Source organism: Lolium perenne, chromosome 1, assembly GCF_019359855.2.
Source record: "Lolium perenne isolate Kyuss_39 chromosome 1, Kyuss_2.0, whole genome shotgun sequence".
NCBI classification, from domain to species: domain Eukaryota; kingdom Viridiplantae; phylum Streptophyta; class Magnoliopsida; order Poales; family Poaceae; genus Lolium; species Lolium perenne.
Window position 1 is genome coordinate 195013831 of NC_067244.2, and position 17368 is coordinate 195031198.

The following is a 17368-nucleotide window of genomic DNA, read 5'->3' on the forward strand; positions in this document are numbered from 1 at the left end:
TGTATTGAAGTACATAGGAGAGAGATGAACCACATAGCTACCGGTACAGCCCTTAGCCTCGATGGAGAACTACTCCCTCCTCATGGGAGACAGCAGCGTTGATGAAGATGGCGGTGGAGATGGTAGCGGTGTCGATGGAGAAGCCTTCCGGGGGCACTTCCCCGTCCTGGCAGCGTGCCGGAACAGAGACTCCTGTCCCCCAGATCTTGGCTTCGCGATGGCGGCGGCTCTGGAAGGTTTCTCGTACCGTGGCTTTTCCGTATCGTGGCTCTCGGGTGTTCTGGAAGCTTCGTGTGATTCTAAGATGCTGGGCGTTGATTTCGTCCAATTCCGAGAATATTTCCTTACTAGGATTTCTGAAACCAAAAACAGCAGAAAACAGGAACTGGCACTTCGGCATCTCGTCAATAGGTTAGTTCCGGAAAATGCATAAAAACGATATAAAGTGTGAACAAAACATGTAGGTATTGTCATAAAACAAGCATGGAACATAAGAAATTATCGATACGTCGGAGACGTATCACATGCGCTTACCCGGAAGAAACCCTCGAAACAAGGGGTGGCGATGCGCCTAGATTGTGTTTGTTGTGAACGTGATCGTCCTCCTTTCTCAATAACCCTAGGTACATATTTATAGTCCGTGGACTTTCTATCTTGGGAATAAACCTAACTGTGTACGACTAAACTCTATCTCTTAGTTCTAAACTTAAATGTGGTCTACCATAATGTACAGATACACGGGCAATCTAGCCCAAACTCTCGTACAAGGCCGATTCAGAAACATTTTACGGGCATATCTGATACGTCTCCGACGTATCGATAATTTCTTATGTTCCATGCCACATTATTGATGATATCTACATGTTTTATGCATACTTTATGTCATATTTATGCATTTTCTGGAACTAACCTATTAACGAGATGCCGAAGAGCCGATTCTTTGTTTTCTGCTGTTTTTGGTTTCAGAAATCCTAGTAAGGAAATATTCTCGGAATTGGACGAAATCAACGCCCAGGGGCCTATTTTCACACGAAGCTTCCAGAAGACCGGAGAGCTAACGAAGTGGGGCCACGAGGCGGCCAGATGATAGGGCGGCGTGGCCCAAGCCCTGGCCACGCCACCCTATGGTGTGGGCCCCTCGTGACGCCCCTTGACCTGCCCTTCCGCCTACAAATAGCCTTCGTCGCGAAACCCCCAGTACAGAGAGCCACGATACGGAAAACCTTCCAGAGACGCCGCCGCCGCCAATCCCATCTCGGGGGATTCAGGAGATCGCCTCCGGCACCCTGCCGGAGAGGGGATTCATCTCCCGGAGGACTCTACGCCGCCATGGTCGCCTCCGGAGTGATGAGTGAGTAGTCTACCCCTGGACTATGGGTCCATAGCAGTAGCTAGATGGTTGTCTTCTCCTTATGTGCTTCATTGTCGGATCTTGTGAGCTGCCGAACATGATCAAGATCATCTATCTGTAATGTTATATGTTGTGTTCGTTGGGATCCGATGAATAGAGAATACTATGTTATGTTGATTATCAATTTATATCTATGTGTTGTTGATGGCATGTAACTCACACGTTCGTTGGGAACCCCAAGAGGAAGGTATGATGCGCACAGCAGCAAGTTTTCCCTCAGAAAGAAACCAAGGTTTATCGAACCAGGAGGAGCCAAGAAGCACGTTGAAGGTTGATGGCGGCGGGATGTAGTGCGGCGCAACACCAGGGATTCCGGCGCCAACGTGGAACCTGCACAACACAACCAAAGTAATTTGCCCCAACGAAACAGTGAGGTTGTCAATCTCACCGGCTTGCTGTAACAAAGGATTAACCGTATTGTGTGGAAGATGATTGTTTGCAGAAAACAGTAGAACAAGTATTGCAGTAGATTGTATTTCAGTATAGAGAATTGGACCGGGGTCCACAGTTCACTAGAGGTGTCTCTCCCATAAGATAAACAGCATGTTGGGTGAACAAATTACAGTTGGGCAATTGACAAATAAAGAGGGCATGACCATGCACATACATATTATGATGAGTATAGTGAGATTTAATTGGGCATTACGACAAAGTACATAGACCGCCATCCAGCATGCATCTATGCCTAAAAAGTCCACCTTCAGGTTATCATCCGAACCCCCTCCAGTATTAAGTTGCTAACAATAGACAATTGCATTAAGTATTGCGCGTAATGTAATCAGTAACTACATCCTTGAACATAGCACCAATGTTTTATCCCTAGTGGCAACAGCACATCCACAACCTTAGAACTTTCTGTCACTGTCCCAGATATCAATGGAGGCATGAACCCACTATCGAGCATAAATACTCCCTCTTGGAGTTACAAGCATCTACTTGGCCAGAGCATCTACTAGTAATAGAGAGCATGCAAGATCATAAACAACACATAGACATAACTTTGATAATCAACATAACAAGTATTCTCTATTCATCGGATCCCAACAAACGCAACATATAGAATTACAGATAGATGATCTTGATCATGTTAGGCAGCTCACAAGATCCGACAATGAAGCACAATGGGGAGAAGACAACCATCTAGCTACTGCTATGGACCCATAGTCCAGGGGTAGACTACTCACACATCACTCCGGAGGCGACCATGGCGGCGTAGAGTCCTCCGGGAGATGAATCCCCTCTCCGGCAGGGTGCCGGAGGCGATCTCCTGAATCCCCCGAGATGGGATCGGCGGCGGCGGCGTCTCAGTAAGGTTTTCCGTATCATGGCTCTCGGTACTGGGGGTTTCGCGATGGAGGCTTTAAGTAGGCGGAAGGGAAGGTCAGGAGGCGGCACGAGGGGCCCACACCACAGGGCCGCGCGGCCAAGGGGGGGCCGCGCCACCCTAGGGTGTGGCCACCTCGTGGCCCCACTTCGTCTCCTCTTCGGTCTTCTGGAAGCTTCGTGGCAAAATAGGACCCTGGGCGTTGATTTCGTCCAATTCCGAGAATATTTCGTTACTAGGATTTCTGAAACCAAAAACAGCAGAAAATAGCAACTGGCACTTCGGCATCTTGTTAATAGGTTAGTTCCAGAAAATGCACGAATATGACATAAAGTGTGCATAAAACATGTAGATAACATCAATAATGTGGCATGGAACATAAGAAATTATCGATACGTCGGAGACTTATCAGCATCCCCAAGCTTAGTTCTGCTCGTCCCGAGCAGGTAAAACGATAACACAGATAATTTCTGGAGTGACATGCCATCATAACCTTGATCATACTATTTGTAAAGCATATGTAGTGAATGCAGCGATCAAAACAATGTATATGACATGAGTAAACAAGTGAATCATATAGCATAGACTTTTCATGAATAGCACTTCAAGACAAGCATCAATAAGTCTTGCATAAGAGTTAACTCATAAAGCAATAATTCAAAGTAAAGGTATTGAAGCAACACAAAGGAAGATTAAGTTTCAGCGGTTGCTTTCAACTTGTAACATGTATATCTCATGGATATTGTCAACATAGAGTAATATAATAAGTGCAATAAGCAAGTATGTAGGAATCAATGCACAGTTCACACAAGTGTTTGCTTCTTGAGGTGGAGAGAAATAGGTGAACTGACTCAACAATGAAAGTAAAAGAATGGTCCTCATAGAGGAAAAGCATCGATTGCTATATTTGTGCTAGAGCTTTGATTTTGAAAACATGAAACAATTTTGTCAACGGTAGTAATAAAGCATATGTATCATGTAAATTATATCTTACAAGTTGCAAGCCTCATGCATAGTATACTAATAGTGCCCGCACCTTGTCCTAATTAGCTTGGACTACCGGATCATCGCAATGCACATGTTTTAACCAAGTGTCACAAAGGGGTACCTCTATGCCTTTGTACAAAGGTCTAAGGAGAAAGCTCGCATTGGATTTCTCGCTATTGATTATTCTCAACTTAGACATCCATACCGGGACAACATAGACAAATGTGATAATGGACTCCTCTTTTATGCATAAGCATGTAACAACAATTAATAATTTTCTCATATGAGATTGAGGATATATGTCCAAAACTGAAACTTCCACCATGGATCATGGCTTTAGTTAGCGGCCTAATGTTCTTCTCTAACAATATGCATGCATAACCATAAGGTGGTAGATCGCTCTTACTTCAGACAAGACGAACATGCATAGCAACTCACATGAAATTCAACAAAGAGTAGTTGATGGCGTCCCCAGTGAACATGGTTATCGCACAACAAGCAACTTAATAAGAGATAAAGTGCATAAGTACATATTCAATACCACAATAGTTTTTAAGCTATTTGTCCCATGAGCTATATATTGCAAAGGTGAATGATGGAATTTTAAAGGTAGCACTCAAGCAATTTACTTTGGAATGGCGGAAAATACCATGTAGTAGGTAGGTATGGTGGACACAAATGGCATAGTGGTTGGCTCAAGTATTTTGGATGCATGAGAAGTATTCCCTCTCGATACAAGGTTTAGGCTAGCAAGGCTTATTTGAAACAAACACAAGGATGAACCGGTGCAGCAAAACTCACATAAAAGACATATTGTAAACATTATAAGACTCTACACCGTCTTCCTTGTTGTTCAAACTCAATACTAGAAATTATCTAGACCTTAGAGAGACCAAATATGCAAACCAAATTTTAGCATGCTCTATGTATTTCTTCATTAATGGGTGCAAAGCATATGATGCAAGAGCTTAAACATGAGCACAACAATTGCCAAGTATCACATTATCCAAGACATTATAGCAAATTACTACATGTATCATTTTCCAATTCCAACCATATAACAATTTAACGAAGAAGAAACTTCGCCATGAATACTATGAGTAGAAACTAAGGACATACTTGTCCATATGCTACAGCGGAGCGTGTCTCTCTCCCATAGAGTGAATGCTAGGATCCATTTTATTCAAACAAAACAAAAACAAAAACAAACCGACGCTCCAAGCAAAGCACATAAGATGTGATGGAATAAAAATATAGTTTCAGGGGAGGAACCTGATAATGTTGTCGATGAAGAAGGGGATGCCTTGGGCATCCCCAAGCTTAGACGCTTGAGTCTTCTTGATATATGCAGGGGTGAACCACCGGGGCATCCCCAAGCTTAGAGCTTTCACTCTCCTTGATCATGTTGCATCATACTCCTCTCTTGATCCTTGAAAACTTCCTCCACACCAAACTTAGAACAACTCATTAGAGGGTTAGCGACAATAAAAATTAACATGTTCAGAGGTGACACAATCATTCTTAATACTTCTGGACATTGCATAAAGCTACTGGACATTAATGGATCAAAGAAATTCATCCAACATAGCAAAAGAGGCAATGCGAAATAAAAGGCAGAATCTGTCAAAACAGAACAGTTCGTATTGACGAATTTTATCGAGGCAACAGACTTGCTCAAATGAAAATGCTCAAATTGAATGAAAGTTGCGTACATATCTGAGGATCACTCACGTAAATTGGCATAATTTTCTGAGTTACCTACAGAGAAAACAGCCCAGATTCGTGACAGCAAAGAAATCTGTTTCTGCGCAGTAATCCAAATCTAGTATGAACTTTTCTATCAACGACTTTACTTGGCACAACAAAACACTAAACTAAGATAAGGAGAGGTTGCTACAGTAGTAAACAACTTCCAAGACACAAAATAAAAACAAAGTACTGTAGGTAAAAACAAGGGTTGTCTCCCATAAGCGCTTTTCTTTAACGCCTTTCAGCTAGGCGCAGAAAGTGTGTATCAAGTATTATCAAGAGACGAAGTGTCAACATCATAATTTGTTCTAATAATAGAATCAAAAGGTAACTTCATTCTCTTTCTAGGGAAGTGTTCCATACCTTTCTTGAGAGGAAATTGATATTTTATATTACCTTCCTTCATATCAATGATAGCACCAACAGTTCGAAGAAAAGGTCTTCCCAATATAATGGGACAAGATGCATTGCATTCAATATCCAAGATAACAAAATCAACGGGGACAAGGTTATTGTTAACGGTAATGCGAACATTATCAACTTTCCCCAAAGGTTTCTTTGTAGAATGATCAGCAAGATTAACATTCAAATCACAATTTTTCAGCGGTGGCAAGTCAAGCATATTATAAATTTTCTTAGGCATAACAGAAATACTTGCACCAAGATCACATAAAGCATTACAATCAAAATCTTTAAACTTCATCTTAATGATGGGCTCCCAACCATCCTCTAGCTTTCTAGGAATAGAGGCTTCACGCTCTAGTTTCTCTTCTCTAGCTTTTATGAGAGCATTTGTAATATGTTGCGTGAAAGCCAAATTTATAGCACTAGCATTAGGACTTTTAGCAAGTTTTTGCAAGAACTTTATAACTTCAGAGATGTGGCAATCATCAAAATTCAAACCATTATAATCTAAAGCAATGGGATCATCATCCCCAATGTTGGAAAAAATTTCAGCAGCTTTATCACAGGCAGTTTCAGCAGTTTTAACAATTTCAGGCAGTTTCTCGCGCTTTGCATTAGAAGTGGAAACATTGCTAACACCAATTCTTTTATTATTAATAATAGGAGGTGCAGCAACATGTGTAGCATTAGCATTACTAGTGGTGGTAATAGTCCAAACTTTAGCTACATTCTTCTCTTTAGCTAGTTTTTCATTTTCTTCTCTATCCCACCTAGCACGCAGTTCAGCCATTAATCTTATATTCTCATTAATTCTAACTTGGATGGCATTTGCTATAGTAACAATTTTATTATGATGATTTTCATTAGGCATAACTTTCGATTTCAAAAGATCAACATCAGCAGCAAGACTATCGACTTTAGAAGCAAGTATATCAATTTTCCCAAGCTTTTCTTCAACAGATTTGTTAAAAGCAGTTTGTATACTAATAAATTCTTTAAGCATGGCTTCAAGTCCAGGGGGTGTGTTCCTATTATTGTTGTAAGAATTCCCATAAGAATTACCATAGCCGTTGCCATTATTATAAGGATATGGCCTATAGTTGTTACTAGAATTGTTCCGGTAAGCATTGTTGTTGAAATTATTATTTTTAATGAAGTTTACATCAACATGTTCTTCTTGTGCAACCAATGAAGCTAACGGAACATTATTAGGATCAATATTAGTCCTATCATTCATAAGCATAGACATAATAGCATCAATCTTATCACTCAAGGAAGAGGTTTCTTCGACAAAATTTACCTTCTTACCTTGTGGAGCTCTTTCCGTGTGCCATTCAGAGTAGTTGATCATCATATTATCAAGAAGCTTTGTTGCTTCACCAAGAGTGATGGACATAAAGGTACCTCCAGCAGCTGAATCCAATAAATTCCGCGAAGAAAAATTTAGTCCTGCATAGAAGGTTTGGATGATCATCCAAGTAGTCAGTCCATGGGTTGGGCAATTTTTAACCAGAGATTTCATTCTTTCCCATGCTTGTGCAACATGTTCAGTATCTAATTGTTTAAAATTCATTATGCTACTCCTCAAAGATATAATTTTAGCAGGGGGATAATATCTACCAATAAAAGCATCCTTGCATTTAGTCCATGAATCAATACTATTCTTAGGCAGAGATAGCAACCAATCTTTAGCTCTTCCTCTTAATGAGAAAGGGAACAATTTTAATTTTATAATGTCACCATCTACATCTTTATACTTTTGCATTTCACATACTTCAACAAAATTATTAAGATGGGCAGCAGCATCATCAGAACTAACACCAGAAAATTGCTCTCGCATAACAAGATTCAGTAAAGCAGGTTTAATTTCAAAGAATTCTGCTGTAGTAGCAGGTGGAGCAATAGGTGTGCATAAGAAATCATTATTATTTGTGGTTGTGAAGGCACACAACTTAGTATTTTCAGGGTTGGCCATTTTAGCAACAGTAAATAAAGCAAACTAGATAAAGTAAATGCAAGTAACTAATTTTTTTTGTGTTTTTGGTATAGCAAACAAGATAGCAAATAAAGTAAAACTAGCAACTAATTTTTTGTATTTTGATTTAGTGCAGCAAACAAAGTAGTAAATAAAACTAAGCAAGACAAAAACAAAGTAAAGAGATTGGGATGTGGAGACTCCCCTTGCGGCGTGTCTTGATCTCAAACAACGGCGCCGAGAAAAAGAGCTTGATGGCGTGTAACTCACACGTTCGTTGGGAACCCCAAGAGGAAGGTATGATGCGCACAGCAGCAAGTTTTCCCTCAGAAAGAAACCAAGGTTTATCGAACCAGGAGGAGCCAAGAAGCACGTTGAAGGTTGATGGCGGCGGGATGTAGTGCGGCGCAACACCAGGGATTCCGGCGCCAACGTGGAACCTGCACAACACAACCAAAGTACTTTGCCCCAACGAAACAGTGAGGTTGTCAATCTCACCGGCTTGCTGTAACAAAGGATTAACCGTATTGTGTGGAAGATGATTGTTTGCAGAAAACAGTAGAACAAGTATTGCAGTAGATTGTATTTCAGTATAGAGAATTGGACCGGGGTCCACAGTTCACTAGAGGTGTCTCTCCCATAAGATAAACAGCATGTTGGGTGAACAAATTACAGTTGGGCAATTGACAAATAAAGAGGGCATGACCATGCACATACATATTATGATGAGTATAGTGAGATTTAATTGGGCATTACGACAAAGTACATAGACCGCCATCCAGCATGCATCTATGCCTAAAAAGTCCACCTTCAAAGTTATCATCCGAACCCCTCCGGTATTAAGTTGCTAACAACAGGACAATTGCATTAAGTATTGCTGCGTAATGTAATCGGTAACTACATCCTTGAACATAGCACCAATATTTTATCCCTAGTGGCAACAAAGACATCCACAACCTTAGAACTTTCATCGTCACTGTCCCAGGATATCAATGGAGGCATGAACCCACTATCGAGCATAAATACTCCCTCTTGGAGTTACAAGCATCTACTTGGCCAGAGCATCTACTAGTAACGGAGAGCATGCAAGATCATAAACAACACATAGACATAACTTTGATAATCAACATAACAAGTATTCTCTATTCATCGAATCCCAACAAACGCAACATATAGAATTACAGATAGATGATCTTGATCATGTTAGGCAGCTCACAAGATCCGACAATGAAGCACAATGGGGAGAAGACAACCATCTAGCTACTGCTATGGACCCATAGTCCAGGGGTAGACTACTCACACATCACTCCGGAGGCGACCATGGCGGCGTAGAGTCCTCCGGGAGATGAATCCCCTCTCCGGTAGGGTGCCGGAGGCGATCTCCTGAATCCCCCGAGATGGGATCGGCGGCGGCGGCGTCTCAGTAAGGTTTTCCGTATCGTGGCTCTCGGTACTGGGGGTTTCGCGACGGAGGCTTTAAGTAGGCGGAAGGGCAGGTCAGGAGGCGGCACGAGGGGCCCACACCACAGGGCCGCGCGGCCAAGGGGGCCGCGCCGCCCTAGGGTGTGGCCACCTCGTGGCCCCACTTCGTCTCCTCTTCGGTCTTCTGGAAGCTTCGTGGCAAAATAGGACCCTGGGCGTTGATTTCGTCCAATTCCGAGAATATTTCGTTACTAGGATTTCTGAAACCAAAAACAGCAGAAAACAGAATCGGCACTTCGGCATCTTGTTAATAGGTTAGTTCCAGAAAATGCACGAATATGACATAAAGTGTGCATAAAACATGTAGATAACATCAATAATGTGGCATGGAACATAAGAAATTATCGATACGTCGGAGACGTATCAGTTGTTTATGATCTTGCATGCTCTCCGTTATTAGTAGGGGCTCTGGCCAAGTTTTTGCTAGTAACTCCAAGAGGGAGTATTTATGCTCGATAGTGGGTTCATGTCTCCGTGAATCTGGGGGAGTGAGAGAAACCTCTAAGATTATGGATGTGCTGTTGCCACTAGGGATAAAACATTGATGCTATGTCCGAGGATGTAGTTATTGATTACATTACGCACCATACTTAATGCAATTGTCTGTTGTTTGCAACTTAATACTGGAAGGGGTTCGGATGATAACCTGAAGGTGGACTTTTTAGACATAGATGCATGCTGGATAGCGGTCTATGTACTTTGTCGTAATGCCCAATTAAATCTCACAATATTCATCATATCATGTATGTGCATGGTCATGCCCTCTCTATTTGTCAATTGCCCAACTATAATTTGTTCACCCAACATGCTATTTATCTTATGGGAGAGACACCTCTAGTGAACTGTGGACCCCGGTCCTATTCTTTACATCTGAAATACACCCATCGCAATTGTTCTATTGTTCTCTCGCAAACAATCATCATCCACACTATACATCTAATCCTTTGTTACAAGCCAAGCTTCCAGTGAGATTGACATCCTCACTGTTTCGTTGGGGCAAAGTACTTTGGTTGTGTTGTGCAGGTTCCACGTTGGCGCCGGAATCCCTGGTGTTGCGCCGCACTACATCTCGCCGCCATCAACCTTCCACGTGCTTCTTGGCTCCTACTGGTTCGATAAACCTTGGTTTCATACTGAGGGAAAACTTGCCGCTGTACGCATCACACCTTCCTCTTGGGGTTCCCAACGGACGTGTGTTGTACGCGTATCAAGCTCTTTTTCTGGCGCCGTTGCCGGGGACCTGAAGAAAAGTTACACCACAGAGATCTCTAACTACCATGTCAACTTTGCGCCAGCAGCTCTTTTTCTGGCGCCGTTGCCGGGGAGATCAAGACACGCTGCAAGGGGAGTCTCCACATCCCAATCTCTTTACTTTGTTTTTGTCTTGCTTTACTTTATTTACTACTTTGTTTGCTGCACTAAATCAAAACACAAAAAAATTAGTTGCTAGTTTTACTTTATTTGCTATCTTGTTTGCTATATCAAAAACACAAAAAAATTAGTTACTTGCATTTACTTTATCTAGTTTGCTTTATTTATTGTTGCTAAAATGGGTACTCCTGAAAATACTAAGTTGTGTGACTTCACAACCACAAATAATAATGATTTCTTATGCACACCTATTGCTCCACCTGCTACTACAGCAGAATTCTTTGAAATTAAACCTGCCCTACTGAATCTTGTTATGCGAGAGCAATTTTCTGGTGTTAGTTCTGATGATGCTGCTGCCCATCTCAATAATTTTTTTGAACTATGTGAAATGCAAAAGTATAAAGATGTAGATGGTGACATTATAAAATTAAAATTGTTCCCTTTCTCATTAAGAGGAAGAGCTAAAGATTGGTTGCTATCTCTGCCTAAGAATAGTATTGATTCATGGACTAAATGCAAGGATGCTTTTATTGGTAGATATTATCCCCCTGCTAAAATTATATCTTTGAGGAGTAGCATAATGAATTTTAAACAATTGGATAATGAGCATGTTGCACAAGCATGGGAAAGAATGAAATCTTTGGTTAAAAATTGCCCAACCCATGGACTGACTACTTGGATGATCATCCAAATCTTTTATGCAGGACTGAATTTTTCTTCGTGGAACCTATTGGATTCAGCTGCTGGAGGTACCTTTATGTCCATCACTCTTGGTGAAGCAACAAAGCTTCTTGATAATATGATGATTAATTACTCTGAATGGCACACGGAAAGAGCTCCACAAGGTAAGAAGGTAAATTCTGTCGAAGAAACCTCTTCCTTGAGTGATAAGATTGATGCTATTATGTCTATGCTTGTGAATGATAGGACTAATGTTGATCCTAATAATGTTCCGTTAGCTTCATTGGTTGCTCAAGAAGAACATGTTGATGTAAACTACATTAAAAATAATAATTTCAACAACAATGCTTACCGGAACAATTCTAGTAACAACTATAGGCCATATCCTTATAATAATGGCAACGGCTATGGTAATTCTTATGGGAATTCTTACAACAATAATAGGAACACACCCCCTGGACTTGAAGCTATGCTTAAAGAATTTATTAGTACGCAAACTGCTTTCAACAAATCTGTTGAAGAAAAGCTTGGGAAAATTGATATACTTGCTTCTAAAGTCGATAGTCTTGCTGCTGATGTTGATCTTTTGAAATTGAAAGTTATGCCTAATGAAAATCATAATAATAAAATTTTTACTACAGCAAATGCCATCCAAGTTAGAATTAATGATAATATAAGATTGATGGCCGAATTGTGTGCTAGGTGGGAGAAAGAAGAAAATGAAAAAGAAGATAATATAACTAAAGTTTGGACTATTACCACCACTAGTAATGCTAATGCTACACATATTGCTGCACCTCCTACTAATAATGGTAAAAGAATAGGTGTTAGCAATGTTTCTACTTCAAATGCGAAGCGCGAAAAACTGCCTGAAACTGCTAAAACTGCTGAAACTGCCTGTGATAAAACTGCTGAAATTTTTTCCAACATTAGGGATGATAATCCCATTGCTTTAGATTATAATGGTTTAAATTTTGATGATTACAAAAACTTGCTAAGAATCCTAATGCTAGTGCTATAAATTTGGCTTTCACGAAACATATTACAAATGCTCTCATAAAAGCTAGAGAAGAGAAACTAGAACGCGAAGCTTCTATTCCTAGGAAGCTAGAGGATGGTTGGGATCCCATCATTAAGATGAAGGTCAATGACTTTGATTGCAATGCTTTATGTGATCTTGGTGCAAGTATTTCTGTTATGCCTAAGAAAATTTATAATATGCTTGACTTGCCACCATTGAAAAATTGTTATTTGGATGTTAATCTTGCTGATCATTCTACAAAGAAACCTTTGGGGAAAGTTGATAATGTTCGCATTACCATTAACAATAACCTTCTCCCCGTTGATTTTGTTGTCTTGGATATTGAATGCAATGCATCTTGTCCCATTATATTGGGAAGACCTTTTCTTCGAACCGTTGGTGCTATCATTGATATGAAGGAAGGTAATATTAAATATCAATTTCCTCTCAAAAAAGGTATGGAACACTTCCCTAGAAAGAGAATGAAGTTACCTTTTGATTCTATTATTAGAACAAATTATGATGTTGACACTTCGTCTCTTGATAATACTTGATATACACTTTCTGCGCCTAGCTGAAAGGCGTTAAAGAAAAGCGCTTATGGGAGACAACCCATGTTTTTACTACAGTACCTTTATTTTATATTTGAGTCTTGGAAGTTGTTTACTACTGTAGCAACCTCTCCTTATCTTAGTTTTGTGCATTGTTGTGCCAAGTAAAGTCGTTGATAGTAAGGTTCATACTAGATTTGGATTACTGCGCAGAAACAGATTTCTTTGCTGTCACGAATCTGGGTCAAATTATCTGTAGGTAACTCAGAAAATTATGCCAATTTACGTGAGTAACCCTCAGATATGTACGCAACTTTCATTCAATTTGAGCATTTTCATTTGAGCAAGTCTGGTGCCTCAATAAAATTCGTCTTTACGAACTGTTCTGTTTTGACAGATTCTGCCTTTTATTTCGCATTGCCTGTTTTGCTATGCTTGATGGATATTTCGATTCCATTGACTTTCAGTAGCTTTGTGCAATGTCCAGAAGTGTTAAGAATGATGATGTCACCTCTGAACATGTAAATTTTGATTGTGCACTAACCCTCTAATGAGTTGTTTTGAGTTTGGTGTGGAGGAAGTTTTCAAGGATCAAGAGAGGGAGATGATACAACATGATCAAGGAGAGTGAAAGCTCTAAGCTTGGGGATGCCCCGGTGGTTCACCCCTGCATATATCAAGAAGACTCAAGCGTCTAAGCTTGGGGATGCCTTGGGCATCCCCTTCTTCATCGACAACATTATCAGGTTCCTCCCCTGAAACTATATTTTTATTCCATCACATCTTATGTGCTTTGCTTGGAGCGTCGGTTTGTTTTTGTTTTTGTTTTGTTTGAATAAAATGGATCCTAGCATTCATTGTGTGGGAGAGAGACATGCTCCGCTGTTGCATATGGACAAATATGTCCTTAGGCTTTACTCATAGTATTCATGGCGAAGTTTCTTCTTCGTTAAATTGTTATATGGTTGGAATTGGAAAATGCTACATGTAGTAATTCTAAAATGTCTTGGATAATGTGATACTTGGCAATTTTTGTGCTCATGTTTAAGCTCTTGCATCATATACTTTGCACCTATTAATGAAGAAATACATAAAGCTTGCTAAAATTTGGTTTGCATAATTGGTCTCTCTAAGGTCTAGATAATTTCTAGTATTGAGTTTGAACAAGGAAGACGGTGTAGAGTCTTATAATGTTTACAATATGTCTTTTATGTGAGTTTTGCTGCACCGCTTCATCCTTGTGTTTGTTTCAAATAACCTTGCTAGCCTAAGCCTTGTATCGACAGGGAATACTTCTCATGCATCCAAAATCTTTGAGCCAACCACTATGCCATTTGTGTCCACCATACCTACCTACTACATGGTATTTCTCCGCCATTCCAAAGTAAATTGCTTGAGTGCTACCTTTAAACAATTCAAAATTTATCACCTTTGATTTGTGTCAATGTTTTATAGCTCATGAGGAAGTATGTGGTGTCAATTTATCTTTCAATCTTGTTGGGCAACTTTCACCAATGGACTAGTGGCTTCATCCGCTTATCCAATATTTTTGCAAAAAGAGCTGGCAATGGGATTCCCAGTCCCAAATTAATTAACAAAAATAGACACTCCTCCATGGTATGTGATTGTTGGACGGCACCCGAAGGATTCGGTTAGCCATGGCTTGAGAAAGCAAAGGTGGGGAGGAGTGTCATCATAATAAAACTAAAATAAAAAGGCACTCCTTCATGGTATGAGATTGTTGGCAGGCACCCGAAGGATTCGGTTAGCCATGGTTTGTGAAAGAAAGGTTGGAAGGAGTGCCACCCAAAAATAAAAATAATTCATGGGAGCCGCTCTTTGAAGGTTTGTCTGCCAAGGAAGTTAGAGTGCCCACTACCATTCGTTGACAACAACAAACACCTCTCAAAATTTTACTTTTATACTCTCTATATGTTTTCAAAATCAAAGCTCTAGCACAAATATAGCAATCAATGCTTCCCTCTGCGAAGGACCTTTCTTTTACTTTTATTGTTGAGTCAGTTCACCTATCTCTCTCCACCTCAAGAAGCAAACACTTGTGTGAACTGTGCATTCCTACATACTTGCATATTGCACTTGTTATATTACTTTGCATTGACAATATCCATGAGATATACATGTTACAAGTTGAAAGCAACCGCTGAAACTTAATCTTCCTTTGTGTTGCTTCAATATCTCTACTATGAATTATTGCTTTATGAGTTAACTCTTATGCAAGACTTATTGATGCTTGTCTTGAAGTACTATTCATGAAAAGTCTTTGCTATATGATTCAGTTGTTTACTCATGTCATTTACATTGTTTGGATCGCTGCATTCATTACATATGCTTACAATAGTATGATCAAGGTTATGATGGCATGTCACTCCAGAAATTATCTTTGTTATCGTTTAGCTTCGGACGAGCGTAAAACTAAGCTTGGGGATGTTGATACGTCTCCGACATATCGATAATTTCTTATGTTCCATGCCACATTATTGATGATATCTACATGTTTTATGCATACTTTATGTCATATTTATGCATTTTCTGGAACTAACCTATTAACGAGATGCCGAAGAGCCAGTTGCTGTTTTCTGCTGTTTTTGGTTTCAGAAATCCTAGTAAGGAAATATTCTCGGAATTGGACGAAATCAACGCCGAGGGGCCTATTTTCACACGAAGCTTCCAGAAGACCGGAGAGCTAACGAAGTGGGGCCACGAGGCGGCCAGATGATAGGGCGGCGCGGCCCAAGCCCTGGCCGCGCGGCCCAAGCCCTGGCCGCGCCACCCTATGGTGTGGGCCCCTCGTGACGCCCCTTGACCTGCCCTTCCGCCTACAAATAGCCTTCGTCGCGAAACCCCCAGTACGGAGAGCCACGATACGGAAAACCTTCCAGAGACGCCGCCGCCGCCAATCCCATCTCGGGGGATTCAGGAGATTGCCTCCGGCACCCTGCCGGAGAGGGGATTCATCTCCCGGAGGACTCTACGCCGCCATGGTCGCCTCCGGAGTGATGAGTGAGTAGTCTACCCCTGGACTATGGGTCCATAGCAGTAGCTAGATGGTTGTCTTCTCCTTATGTGCTTCATTGTCGGATCTTGTGAGCTGCTAAACATGATCAAGATCATCTATCTGTAATGCTATATGTTGTGTTTGTTGGGATCCGATGAATAGAGAATACTATGTTATGTTGATTATCAATTTATATCTATGTGTTGTTTATGATCTTGCATGCTCTCCGTTATTAGTAGGGGCTCTGGCCAAGTTTTTGCTAGTAACTCCAAGAGGGAGTATTTATGCTCGATAGTGGGTTCATGTCTCCGTGAATCTGGGGGAGTGAGAGAAACCTCTAAGATTATGGATGTGTTGTTGCCACTAGGGATAAAACATTGATGCTATGTCCGAGGATGTAGTTATTGATTACATTACGCACCATACTTAATGCAATTGTCTGTTGTTTGCAACTTAATACTGGAAGGGGTTCGGATGATAACCTGAAGGTGGACTTTTTAGACATAGATGCATGCTGGATAGCGGTCTATGTACTTTGTCGTAATGCCCAATTAAATCTCACAATACTCATCATATCATGTATGTGCATGGTCATGCCCTCTCTATTTGTCAATTGCCCAACTGTAATTTGTTCACCCAACATGCTATTTATCTTATGGGAGAGACACCTCTAGTGAACTGTGGACCCCGGTCCTATTCTTTACATCTGAAATACAATCTACTGCAATTGTTCTACTGTTCTCTGCAAACAATCATCATCCACACTATACATCTAATCCTTTGTTATAGCAAGCCGGTGAGATTGACAACCTCACTGTTTCGTTGGGGCAAAGTACTTTGGTTGTGTTGTGCAGGTTCCACGTTGGCGCCGGAATCCCTGGTGTTGCGCCGCACTACATCTCGCCGCCATCAACCTTCCACGTGCTTCTTGGCTCCTACTGGTTCGATAAACCTTGGTTTCATACTGAGGGAAAACTTGCCGCTGTACGCATCACACCTTCCTCTTGGGGTTCCCAACGGACGCGTGCTGTACGCGTATCAATATCCTCTAAGCCCATCTCAATCACGGCCCATCTCCTTATTTGGCTAAAAACCGGTGATAACAGAAGTATTTACTTGGAATGGCAGAAAAATACCACATAGTAGGTAGTTATGGTGGACACAAATGGCATAGGTTTTGGCTCAAGGTTTTGGATGCACGAGAAGCATTCCCTCTCAGTACAAGGCTTTGGCTAGCAAGGTTGTTTGAAGCAAACACAAGTATAAACCGGTACAGCAAAACTTACATAAGAACATATTGCAAGCATTATAAGACTCTACACTATCTTCCTTGTTGCTCAAACACTTTTACCAGAAAATATCTAGACCTTAGAGAGACCAATCATACAAACCAAA